Here is a 12,844-nt window from a genome sequence, read left to right as displayed (position 1 = left end):
TTTCACAAATGATGTAAAAACTAAGGCACAAAAATTTATCAAAAAGGTCCTCATGTCAATGCTGCACTTTTATTAATTATGAATTAAGGAGAGTGATTAGGTATCAAGAACAGGCCATTTCAGAACAAACATGCCAACTCCCCACAATATCACACTGCAGATTCGCCCAATGCACTACCTGCAGATGATGCCAAAAGTCAAGCAACATCAATATGAATGTTTGAAATAAAGGAGCACAAAATGACAAATAAACTGCCTACATTACAGAGACCTAATCAGCAATTAGAGAAGTCTATTTGTAGAGTAGGAGACTGGTGTAAAAATAAATCCTTTGCGGTTTAAACAAAAGTAATAGAGGCAGAAGTTTAATTTACATTTCCTTTGGATTCGTTAAATTAATCTCCATAAACGGAATGCGGGAAAATGATCTAGAGTCTAATTAAACATTCCAATTGAGTTGGACACACAGCACGTATGTTTTGAAGTGCAAAATATTTGGGTCATTTATTAATAGTTACACATTGGCTACTGGCGATGAGAATTTTATCAGTAACGAACAGTAAAAGACTTGAGCACACTTTAGTATTACAGTGGTTTGGTCTGTACGCCCCCTTCCAGAAACTTGGCTTCAATATTGAAAATATCACTTGCAATACAAGTCAGGTTTGTTAAACAGATCCCATAAGAATGCAAAAAGAAAGCCAATTTTTCCACTGTGCATATGCTCAAGCAAATGCCACATGCTTTTTGATTACACCATACAAATGAGCAAACCGGCAACATTTAATTTATGAAATACATGAACCAAGCACACTATAAATGAAGTACACCTATCATTAAATGAAAGTACTATATTGTAAATATACAAAATAAAAAAACCTGTAAATGCAGGAAATTAAAAAAAACCCACAAAATGTAAATTCTTGTGTATTCCCCACAGGCCAAGTAGTATTAATAAGAAGGAATCAGTGAAAACCTGACAAAGCACTGGAGTAACTCAGCTGGTCAGGCAGCATCTCTGAAGAACATGGATAAGCAATGTTTTATGTTGGCCCCTTCTTCAGTCAAGTCTGAAGAAGGGCCCCCACCCAAAACATCACCTATCCATGTTCTCCAGAGACGCAGTCCACTGAGTCACTCCAGCATTTTGTGTTTAAAAAAAAAAAATAGCCAACATCTGCAGTTCCTTGTATTTACAGAATAAAAATCTGCTGTGTTAACTCCCGTTTCTTTTTCTCCAGGCGCTGCCAAACATGTTGCTGTTTTAGTTGTGGTACTAAGTTGTGGTACTAAGGTTGCTAGAGAGGGTAGGTGGAATTACTAGGAAGATCTACTTGGATTTTCAGAAAGCTTTGATAAGGTTTTGATAGAAAGTTGCATAAATGGCAGAAGGCAACTAGTGGGAATAAAGGGGGCTTATTCTCGTTCGCTGCCAGTGAGAAGCTGTGTTCCGTCGGGGTTCGGTTTTGGGTCCGCTATTCTTCACGTGGTATATTAATGATTTGGATGAAGGAATTGATTACTTTGTGGCCATGTTTCCAGATGATACGATGATACGTGGAGGCGCAGGTAGTGCAGAGGTAGCAGGGAGTCGAAAGGCTTGGACAGGTTGGGAGTGCGGGCAAATAAGTATCAAATGGAATACAGCATTGCAAAATGTACGATCATGCACTTTAACAGTAGGAGTAAAGATTTTCTGAATGGGAAGAGGATTCAGAAATCAGAGTGCAAAGGAACTTGCTGGTACAGAATTCCCAAAAGGTTAATTTGCAAGTTGAATCGCTAACAAGGAAGGTAAATGCAATGTTAACATTAATTTTGAGAGGACTAGAATATAAAAGCAAGGATGTAATGCTGAGGCTTTATAGTGCACTGGTCAGACTACATTTGGAGTATTGAGAGCATTTTTAGCCCCATATCTGAGGAGGGATGTGCTGGCAATGAAGAGGGTCCAGAGGAGGATTATGAGAATGTTCCCAGGGTTGGTTTGGTATGATGGGCGTTTGACAGCTCTGGGCCTATGCTGGCTGGAGTTTATAACGATGAGGAGGAATCTCATTGAAACTTACCGAATACTAAAATGCCTGGATAGAATGGATGTGGAGAGGATGTTTCCACTAGTGGGAGAGTCCAGAACCAGAGGGCACAACCTCAGAATAAAAGGACGTAATTTAAGAAAGAAGGTGAGGATGAATTTCTTTAGCCAGAGTGTGGTGAATCTGTGGAATTAAGGCCAAGTCACTAGGTATTTTTAAGGGGAGGTTTAACAGATTCTTGAATAGTAAAGGTGTTGAGTGTTATGGGGGAAGGCAGGAGAATGGGGTCGAGAGGGAAAGATAGATCAGCCATGAATGACTGGTGGAGTAGACTCTATGGGCCAAATTGCCACAAGCTCCTTAGACTTTTGATCTTATAAAAAATAATACAAGAACAACTTTATCTAAACAGTGAAGAGAGTGTGGAACTCTCCAAGATATTGCATGGTTGAGGCAAATTGGACAGATACATATAAGAAGCCAGAAAGAAATTAAGCGACATGCTGGTAGAATTAGATGAAGAGGGGGAGATGGAAGCTGGTATGGAGCAAATCACATATTGGTGAAGACAGGTCAAATGGCAGTTTGCCATGTGTAAAAGCCATACAAAATGCATCTCAGTCTGCTTAACCAATTAATACAAATGTTTTCAGCTATGCAGTTTAATAGCAGCACCTCCACAGTAGTTAATGCAACTCAGATGCTGTAACTTCACCCTATTTCCCAAACAGCAAGAAGGTATCAGTGCTCTGAAATCTCATTCTTTGCTTTGTCCTACTTAGCATTATAGACAGACAAATGTGTAACCATAATTGTGTCGAATTTTTGTTGCCGAGTACAGCGAGCCTCCAGATTGTAAAGAAGAAAATGAAATGCTGAGTAGCCTTGGCAAGACATGAAAAGGAAGGGGCATAAATAGATTGAGGGAAAGAGCCAAGGAAGGAAAAAAAATTGTTTTAAAAAAATGGAATGGGGGAGGGGTAAAGGGGGGGGATGTGGGTGTGTGGGGGGAGGGGCGTGTGTGTGGGGGGGGAGGGACTCCACTCAGCGGCCATCAGCCGTGGCACCACACAGCACCTCCCTGCTCCACTCAGCGGCTTCCCCGACTCCACACAGAGGCTTCCCCGACTCCACACAGCGGCTTCCCCGACCCCACTCTTGCGGGCTCACTCAGCACGGCTTGCGGACTCAATCAGCACCAAAAATCATAGAGCGGAGCAAGATGGTCCACTCCTGCAAAATCCAATGGACTGACATGTAGTACGGAACGGAGCGGGACGTCCGCCATTTTAGCAAACCCGACCAGACTTCCGTTATGCTTCTCGCAGTGTAATCAACAAAGCTAGAGCATGATGAAAGGCCACGCACTTCACTCTATGATCTTTGATAAGCACGGCTTGTGGACTCAGCCCCGCCTCCGGGACTTTATTCTCCTCATGGGTGCCTTCATGGTGACTGACAGGCGGGAAGACCAATCTGCTGATCTCATAATCTTTTAAATCTTCATAACTTTTGTAATATTCCACCGATCGGAACAAAACTTGGAGCGCTTGGAGCAGAGGAGAAAGGCGAGTAAGGTGGCGAAAAGATCCTAGCGATATAGGGTACCGTTTTTGCACAAATATTTAAAAACCGCAAACCGGAAGAGGACAAGATGAGAGTTTTAGTAATAGTATAGATAGCTGTATGGTAGTATGAATATCATTGTACCTTAATTGGTGCTTGTGACAATAAAATACCTTTGAAACCTTTAATAACATTTCTTGGAATAAACCACAAACACTAAAGTACCCAAGGAAACTAATCCACATAAATTGGGACAGAAACAAAAAGCTGAAGGAACTCAGTAGGTCAGACATCATCACTGCAGTACAAGAATATGTGACATTTCGGGTCGAGAGATAAGGAAATGTTCAAGAATAAATCTCACAATAAATAAAGTAGTCCATGCCTAATGACCTAGATAACGTTTATGGATAATCTTGAGAATACAGAGAAAAAACAATGAAACAAGTGCCAGGCAGCAGTCGACTTCAACAAGATAGATACCTACTTCCTTCCCTTAATATTTAACAGTCTTGCTCCCTCCAGATATCTTATCGTCCACATCCTAGGAGGAAGTGAGGCAGGGGGTGGTGGTAACCACTGATTACAGGCTTAAACAAACTAACCAACAAGTACTACGTTAAAAACAGCAGTTGAATGTGAAATGTTCTAAAAATGATTGACTTATTTTCTCTCCCCAAAGAGTTTCCACCAACCGACAAGGCGCAAGGCTTGAATGTCATGGGGTATTCACTCTGGTTGCTGCCAGAGAGTTTCAACAACACCAAAAAAAGAATCTTCTTGACTGGTACGTCATTCACCATCCGCACTTAACGGTCACAGTTTGCATTATCTGTAAGATGCACTTTAGTGACTCGCCCTGGCTTTTTCAGTTACCCACGGCCAGGACACTTACTATCTACCAGGCCTAAGGCAGAAACGCCAGCTTGCACGAACACACCCACAAGTTTCTCTGAATTTCACATCATACTGTCTCAGAAATGAGTCACCATTCTTCCCTTGTCAATGGGTCTGGATGCTGGAATTCCAGGCTCAACACCTTTTATACACTGGAACAGTTCAGACAATTAGGATGCGCAATAATTGCCAAGTTTGCCAGTAAAGTTTCCTTATAATGAATAATAAAGTAGTGGTCCTGTGTTCCAGCTGGTGTGCCCCCTGGAAAGACTCATAGAATGGTCCACTGGACTACAGCCTTCTATCATTGGGCAGCAAGTCCACCATGGGGAATAAAATGGATAAGAAATTTATGAAATGAGTTTTCGTGGGATACGCTATTTGACTCTTATTGGTTTATAATCTAAAAATGGTCTTCATTTCCTTTGGGACAGCACCCTTTTAAAAAAAGCCTTTAAAAATATATATTCCAGGATTTATTTTCTGTATCCACAGCTCCCTTCAGGAGTCAATTTCACACACCAGGAGCAGGGAAACCATCAAAAGGTCTGTGCCTTAAAGCAAAAGGGGAAGGAGATTGGGAGGAACAAAAAACTAATCAACCAATTTCATACTTCAAAACATGGACTGAGGCATCACATGTTTGCAACATACTTCACTTAGAATAGCGGGGAGTCGTCTGGTGAATTGGAGGCACAAGGGTCCCCCGGATACTGAAAAGCAATAACAAATGCGTTAATCCAGCACTTTGTGTTGTTTGTTGGTAAACCAGCATCTGCAGTTCCTTGTTTCTAAATAAAGGCATTGGGCATAGTTGATATACCTTGACAAGGTATATACTCAACTTGTTGCTTCCGACTTCCATGTTGCCTGGGCCCATCCAGAGTTATAAGTGGTTTCTAAATGATCCACTTTTGCAGCTGGAATCTGTGCTCTTCATCCGAAGCAGGCATTGGATCAAGCACATTTACAACATGATTCATTACGCTCTGACATTGCATGCAGTTGTCCCCTCCTGTGCATTCCCTCACCATTTCCTCCAGTAGCATGAAAAGGATCGTCTCCACCGCAATAACCAGCCCCTTGGAGTTACAGAAAATTAAAATTAATAATTTCCCAGTGTTACCCCAAAGGGGCAGTTTCTCAGATTCTGCATTCACTCAAGGGGAACCAAGAGGAATAGTTAATTTCAGTAGACCTACATCAGGAGAAACGACACATGACTGTAATTAATCAACATGCAAATCCTTTACTGAACATCTCGGTTTAACTATAATCTGTTCACATAAATTTTTCCAAGTAAATGGAGATCAAAGGAACCCAATTATTCCAGTTTTTCTGGACAGCAAATGAGTCTGCTAGAGGCAGCTTAAAATTTCATACATCCTTAATGCTGCAATTTGCTGCTTGGTTGACCTTTCTCAACATCTCCTGGGAATTTTGAATCTTGCATATGGGGAATTTTTCATAAGTTTCCTTCTTTACCGTATAATGGAATGGCCTTAGCCTGTGTGCAATTTTTATCTTCAATCTTGTTAAAACAAGAGTCCCTGAGATGCTTAATGCTGTGATTATATTGTGTTTCATAGCTGAAATTATGCACATTTTGTTCTGAATCACTTAGTATTTTGCAGTTATCTATCCCTTTTTCTGAAAGCATCACTGTCTCGATTATATAATTCCAACTACTGAAAAACATTAAATTTTACAACCTGTACACTTTAATAGTAGCTGTAAATAATGCAAGCAGTGACTGAAAAATATTCATAAGTAATGGACTTCTTACAATCTAAATAAATGAATTAAAATATAAAAGAAAAGCAAAGATAAAATATTACAGCAACACTAGAGAAATTAAAATGCTTAGACAAATAATCAAAATGCTCCTAATTCATTCCAAAATGTTTAGTTCACATCATTCACTGGAAAATAGACATAAGGATATTCAAAAAAGATAATAAGCATATTTATGAACGAGCATGACAAGCTTCAAATCAGCAGACCCGATCTGTGATAAAGTAATTTTAAACAAAAGCTTTTCATCAAAAACCAAAATGGTACAATTTAATCTGAACACTTTTTTCAGAATTGGTACTATATGGAAAATAAACAATTTAGGTTCAGCACCTCAACCCCCTATGTGACTTAAAGACTGGTGGGTGGGTCTTGAGGACTGAGATGTCACTGATTTATTTTATTAAACCACTGATTCTCTACTTTGCATCTACTATTTACAATGCATTCCTAAATCTAATCTACAACCTGTCAGGATACTGAAATTACTCCTATAAATGTTTATGCAGTGCTGATTAAAACAATAAATTACCAAAGGAACCGGTCATTATATTCATGCCCCAAACACATGCCATAATTATCACAGGGCACAGAACACATACAAATATAAACTCACAGTGTATTTTGTATTGAAGGCGAAACATCAAGAAGTTGATCAGAACATAGTGCAAACAATATTAACCTGCCGATTGTCATTGTATGCTAACCAAACTCCAGTCACTGCCACAATAATTGCTTGAAAACATTTGAATTAACTACATAATGAATTACATCTTCTGGCCCAATGCCAGCACTGGTGCTCGAGGCATAGCTGTGTTTCTCCAATTGCTGGTATGAGCCTAACCTAGCAGTAGCATCTTCCATCATGCTACCTAGGTTGTGGGTGATTCCTGCTCCATTTCAATAGATTCTTCATGGCATTAGATGGGTAGCAGGCACTTCTACCAGCTCACAGGCTAGAATGTCAACTCAGAGTCTACACCAAGCGCTGGATCCCATTCTAATGAATGAGAGAAAAGGCAAGTACAACCTTTTCCAAAAGCCATTAAGCAGTTTACATTTATTTTGCATACCCCTCCCTCTGGTTACATTTCACTCCACTTCTCTCCTTAACTGACATCCCTTTGTCTCCTTTTCATCTCTGTCCACCCATCTGCCTATTAACCCCCCTGCCCCCGTCACCTGTATCCACATAGCCAGGTTCGGCAATTGAGATTTTGACACGTCAATGAAGATAGTAATATAAGCGACAGAAGTCCTCCAGATTTCACATAAGCATGAAAAATATTATCTGGAATTATATTCTCATCTTGAACTAATTCTAATCGACCGGCCCAATGTTTTTCCAGAGTGGTCAATTCAATAACCGGCACAGTGGCAGAGATGCTGCCTTACAGTGCTAGAGAACCGGGCTCAATCCTGACTATGGGTGCTGTCTGTACAGAGTTTGTGCGTTCTCCCTGTCACTGTATGGGTTTTCTCCAGGAGCTCCGGTTTCCTCCCACGTTCCAAAGATGTGCAAGTTTGTAGGTTGATTGACTTGGAATTTGTCGTTGGTGTATAGGATAGAATTAGTGTACGGGTGATCATTGGTCAGCTACAAACTCAAAGGGCTGGTTTCCACGTTGTATCGCTGAACTAAAATGATATGAACAAAAATGGGCTAAATGCACAACACAGTTTATGTGGCCTGGTATGTTGTCTACTCTGTTTGTCTGCTCCTTAAACAATTACTCACACAAGCATCCAGATGGTGTTAAACATGAGACAAACTGTGACTTTACTGCTTACACAAATCCAGTTGAAAACCCTCATTTCTACTCACAGCTGCATAAATAGTCAATGCCACCAGGTGCTATGCTTCTAATGTAGGCATTCTAATTTTTAAATCCAAGTGACAACTGATTGCTGATCCGAACCAAAAAAGAGGCTCATTGCCTCAATGTTTAAGAAAGAACTTTTGGAATACTAACTTGGGGATTAGTAATGTATAAAAGTACATCATCTGCATATAACGAGATTTTATTGGTGGTATATTTGGTATTGTATCCATAAATGCCTGAATGGGACCTAATACTCTCGGCAAGAGGTTCTATGGCTAAAGCAAATATCATTGGAGAAAGGGCACATCCTTGTCTGTTACCCCAAGATAAATAAAATTTAGGTGAAAGTCAATGACATCTACCAGATGTCATTGACTTGAGGTGCTGCCAGAATAACCTTTGCAAGTAAACAAGGTTCGTTTTGCAAAGGGCAACAGTGGTCAAAAGTATGCATGCATTGTGGTGAATAAGGGGGCAGTCACAGGCTATTTTGTGTATGCTAACAGAGCGTTATTGGAGCTGCACTTATCCAGCAATGTGCCGAGTCTTCCATCACAATCCCGACTTAGGCCATATTGTGGAAATGTTTTGGGGTGTAAAGGAGGAGGAGAGTTATTTACTGTATGTTACCCAGTCTTTGACCTGCACTTATAGGCACACAATTTATGTGGCTGCTCCATGTGAATTTGGTCTTTGGTTGCCCAAGCATATTGCTGCTGGTGGATTTGCCATTAGATGACAAAGCTAAATGGCAAGGCACTCGGTTGTTAAGAGTTGTCCTACTGGCACTTTAGAGGGACAACTGAGAATTGCTACCTATCAATCCATGGCTGCACCCGGTTTAGATTCTGAGAAATTGTGAGTTGAATTATGTCTTGTGCAACTATCAATAAATATCTCCCCCTAATTCCTAATGAGGGAAGGTCATTACTGAAATAGCTGAAGGTAGTTTGAATCAGCACACGACCTTGAAGAACTCGTGTAGTAAAGTGACCATTCCTTGCCTCCACTGCAAAGTATTGATTTGAGTGTGGCACATATCCTGCATTTCCTGCCTCTGTCTCTTCTACCTCTTTGACATGGCCACCCATTTACTATTCTGAACTTCCAACAGTAGATGACCATTTTATGGGTTGCTAATGTTCTCAGAGAAGCAAATCTTCCCCTCTCAACTGAACTGACCCGTATGTAATGCCCGGCCCACCAATGTAGTTATTTCTTAACTGCCCTTTGAAGTGGTTTAGCAAGCCATAAAATTCAAAACCATATGGATGGACAGTAAATGCCAGTTTTGCCAGAGGACGACTTTATAAAAAGAACCATATGAAATATATTTGGCCAAAGGCAACACAGCTTTAGCATTTCCAAACCAAAGGCAACACACCTTCAGCATTTCCAAACCAAATGCAACACAGCTTTAGCATTTCCAAACCAAGGGCAACACAGCTTCAACATTTCCAAATTATATTTTCAAACCACATTAAGGGTAGTAAAACTACTCACAGTTTAGTAGACATGTGTTCAGTGTTATTCACAGCTCAGACTGAGAGACGTGACCCTCTCGCTCCCCCATCTTGCAAAGACTGACTGAGGCACTTAACACTTCCGGGTTTTATGGTCCCTCCGGAAGGGGCGTGGCCTTCAGGGGAGAGAATCTCAACATTTTTTAAACACTAATAACTCTTTTATTTTTCCTCTATGGGAAAAATCCTCTTGTCCTGCGCAGTGGAGGGGGACTCTGAATAAGATGGCCAAAAATCACAGCCGTAAGTGGCAGCGTTTTTCTAAAATCAGTATGCAGAACTACAGGAAGTGGTCAAGATCAGACTTTTAGTAATAAAGATATCTGCAGTTTCTTTTGTGGGTGGGATCGTCAAATGCAAATAAAGTCTCCTTTTTGTTATAATGCAAACTTCTGTTGCAATAAAATAAAGCAGATAAGGTGGGCTTCATAGGCCCACAATAGAAAAGGAATTTTTATCAGCATCTATTGCAATCTCTCCATGTTTGATATGGACAAGAGTTTATAGGATTAAAAATCGTAACTATTTGCCGTTTCTATTACTGGAAATTTGAAAGTAGGCAATTTAAAAAAAGAACTTTATTTACTTCAGTCAGACCAGCTGTCCTTGTTGCTAATTCACACATTATTACATGGTTTATTGTGGCAATTTGCTCATTTTTTCACCCCTAAACTGATGTCACAGTCACAGTTTTGAATTTAAGTTTTATGCTTGAATTTTAACCATTTACTCTTCGGAGGCACAACATTTCATTCACTGTGTATTTGTATATGACGTTTCCAAGTCCGAGGTTATAGTCCCCGGCCAATTCATTATTCATTAGTATGATTAATTCCAAAACTTAGTTCCATGGAATGTCACCAAAATCCATGATACTACAGAGGATATGAGTTTTAATTTTATTTATGCTAATGAATTAAATTACCTGTATGCAGCCAACAGTAGTGTGGGCACTGGTCACATTCCTGATTGATATGTGATAGTTCTGGTAAAGGGTTTTGTGTTTAGTGAGGGTGTTTTGGAGACTCAATCATATTGAAAATACTTTTTTTTTAATGTAAGTTGCTATTAAAGTTTTGATCTGAATTACTTCAATTTATCAATTAAAAAGTGTACTGGTAACTCGGGTTTTAATATGGGATGATTTGGATTATGTTAGCTAAATAGATGAAAGCACAACACTCAGAGAAAATGGGTCTTTGCCTTGGCCGTTAATCATCTACATCAAAACGCCCTGATAAATCAAACATAAACAGTGACAATCTGAATTCTGCAACTGTATCGCCCAAACCAGAAGTGCAACTTTAGGAGCAGGGTTAGTCAATGACTGGTTTAGGTTGACCAACTTGAGCCACTGGCAGAACATACCAATAAAATCCACGTGACGATTCTCAAAAGAAACTACCCAATCCAGGTTCCAGCAGAATGCATTCAGTAAAGTGCATTTGAAAGAATCCTCTGGCCTGGGGTGATAAACTTAATATCCACTGTTGAGTGAATTTGATGATGCCTTTGTATTTTCATTTTGCTATATTATTTTAAAAGATCTTAACTCCACCAGCAAACATATACACACATCCCCCTCCCTGATTAAAGCAAAATAAATAACAAAAGGTAATACTTGTATACAAAGATTCTATGAGGTTTCCCCGAGGAACACGTAAATATTTTTCCCCATATCTAAATCTTCTGTCACCATAGTCTTGATCTGGATTTCAATTTACTAATGGCGGCAAGTTGTCTTAAGTCATAATTCAAATGAAAAACAGGATGTATAAAAAGTATACAGAAGTGTGCAAAGAATGGGGAAGAGTGGAGTATGTGAGGACACAGATTCTATATCTGATTTTGATTCAGATTTTAGCTTAGGCAAGTTAAACTTTAAGCAAGTCAGCTTCATTATAACTTTTCCTGAAAATGCCCAAAATGTGTGGGAATGGGAGGATTTATGAATAAGAGCAAAGCACGAGAGAGATGTCTAACAACAAGGTTTCCTTTGTAACAAGTCTTAAGCTTCTTCCTTGACTGACTTAGCGTGCATTGTGTGGGTATTTGTTCGCTCGTCACCTCTTCACGTGGTGCTTTCGTTTGTGGATTATCTTGCCTGCTTTAGAGTTTGGTTTAAAGAAAATATCTACCATGAATGTCTAACTTCATGATATTTGATCACCTTTATCTCCATGCCATTTGCCAAACTACACAATTGTATTTTTCACCCTGTTTACTGAATGAAAACAAAGGAAACCTCTCATTTGGAGTAACATACCACAATCAGGGCTCGAAATTAGCGGTTGCCCGGGTGCCAATGACCACCTAAAGTGCCGCCGGGCAACCTAAGCGCAGAGTCATTTTGCCCGGCTTGGCACTGCAGATGCTGGTTTATACCGTAGACACAAAAAACTGGAGTAACTCAGCGGGTCAGGCAGCATCTCTGGAGAAAGGAACGTGACGTTTCGTGTCGGCGGCAACAGCTGTAGTGCGGGTCAAAGATACTAGGTGCGGGGTGACGGAGAATCGGAGCGAATGACGGGCCCCGCACAGCAGCAGCGACAGCGGCTCCTCCTTCCGCACCCCGCCCGTCCTGATAACGGCCGCTGCCTGCCACTCCGCCAGTGGCGCCCTGCACGCCAAGGCCGGGAGGAGGGAGGGAGGGAGCAAGCGAGCGGGAGCAGTGGCGAGGAGCTCCCAACTGTTTCCCCCTTAGGCGGCGGCAGTTGGCGGTGGACAGGGACGGCCAAGGCAGCGGGGCAATGATGCCGGTTTTGTCTGAGGAGCGCTGACCTTCCTTCCTCCCCACCTCCTCTGTCTCTCCCCCCCTCCATCTCTCTCCCCCTCTCTCCCCTCCCCCTCTCTGTGTCTCTCTCTGTGTGTGTGTCTCTCTCTCTCTGTCTCTCTCTCTGTCTGTCTCTCTCTCTCTCTCTCTCTCTATCTCTCTCTGTCTCTCTCCCTCCCTCCTCCCCCCTCCTTATCCTGGGACCCCTCCTCTCAATCCCACATTGATCCCCATTCCCGCCTCTATTCGGTCCTCACTGACATCCCCTGTGCTCCACTCCCCATCTACCCCCCCTCCCATCTATTATCCTGCACTGATCTCCCTATCCACCTCACATTGATTCTCCTGCCATTCCCATTCATCCTGCACTGCTCCCCCATTCATCCTGCACTGCTCCCACCCATCCATCCTGTACTGATCCCCCCCATTCAT

At 41.2% G+C, this 12,844-nt stretch overlaps 1 protein-coding gene across 4 annotated transcripts in view; it reads right to left on the bottom strand.

Moving 5' to 3' along the window:
* The window catches only part of kiaa1958 (KIAA1958 ortholog), a 95,660-nt gene that overhangs the window by 30,135 nt on the left and 52,681 nt on the right, over nt 1-12,844 (bottom strand). The gene's annotated exons all lie outside the window — the stretch shown is intronic.

This window comes from Amblyraja radiata, chromosome 3 (assembly GCF_010909765.2).
Source record: "Amblyraja radiata isolate CabotCenter1 chromosome 3, sAmbRad1.1.pri, whole genome shotgun sequence".
In the NCBI taxonomy this organism is placed as follows: Eukaryota; Metazoa; Chordata; class Chondrichthyes; order Rajiformes; family Rajidae; genus Amblyraja; species Amblyraja radiata.
This window is presented reverse-complemented; position numbering and strand designations above follow the sequence as displayed.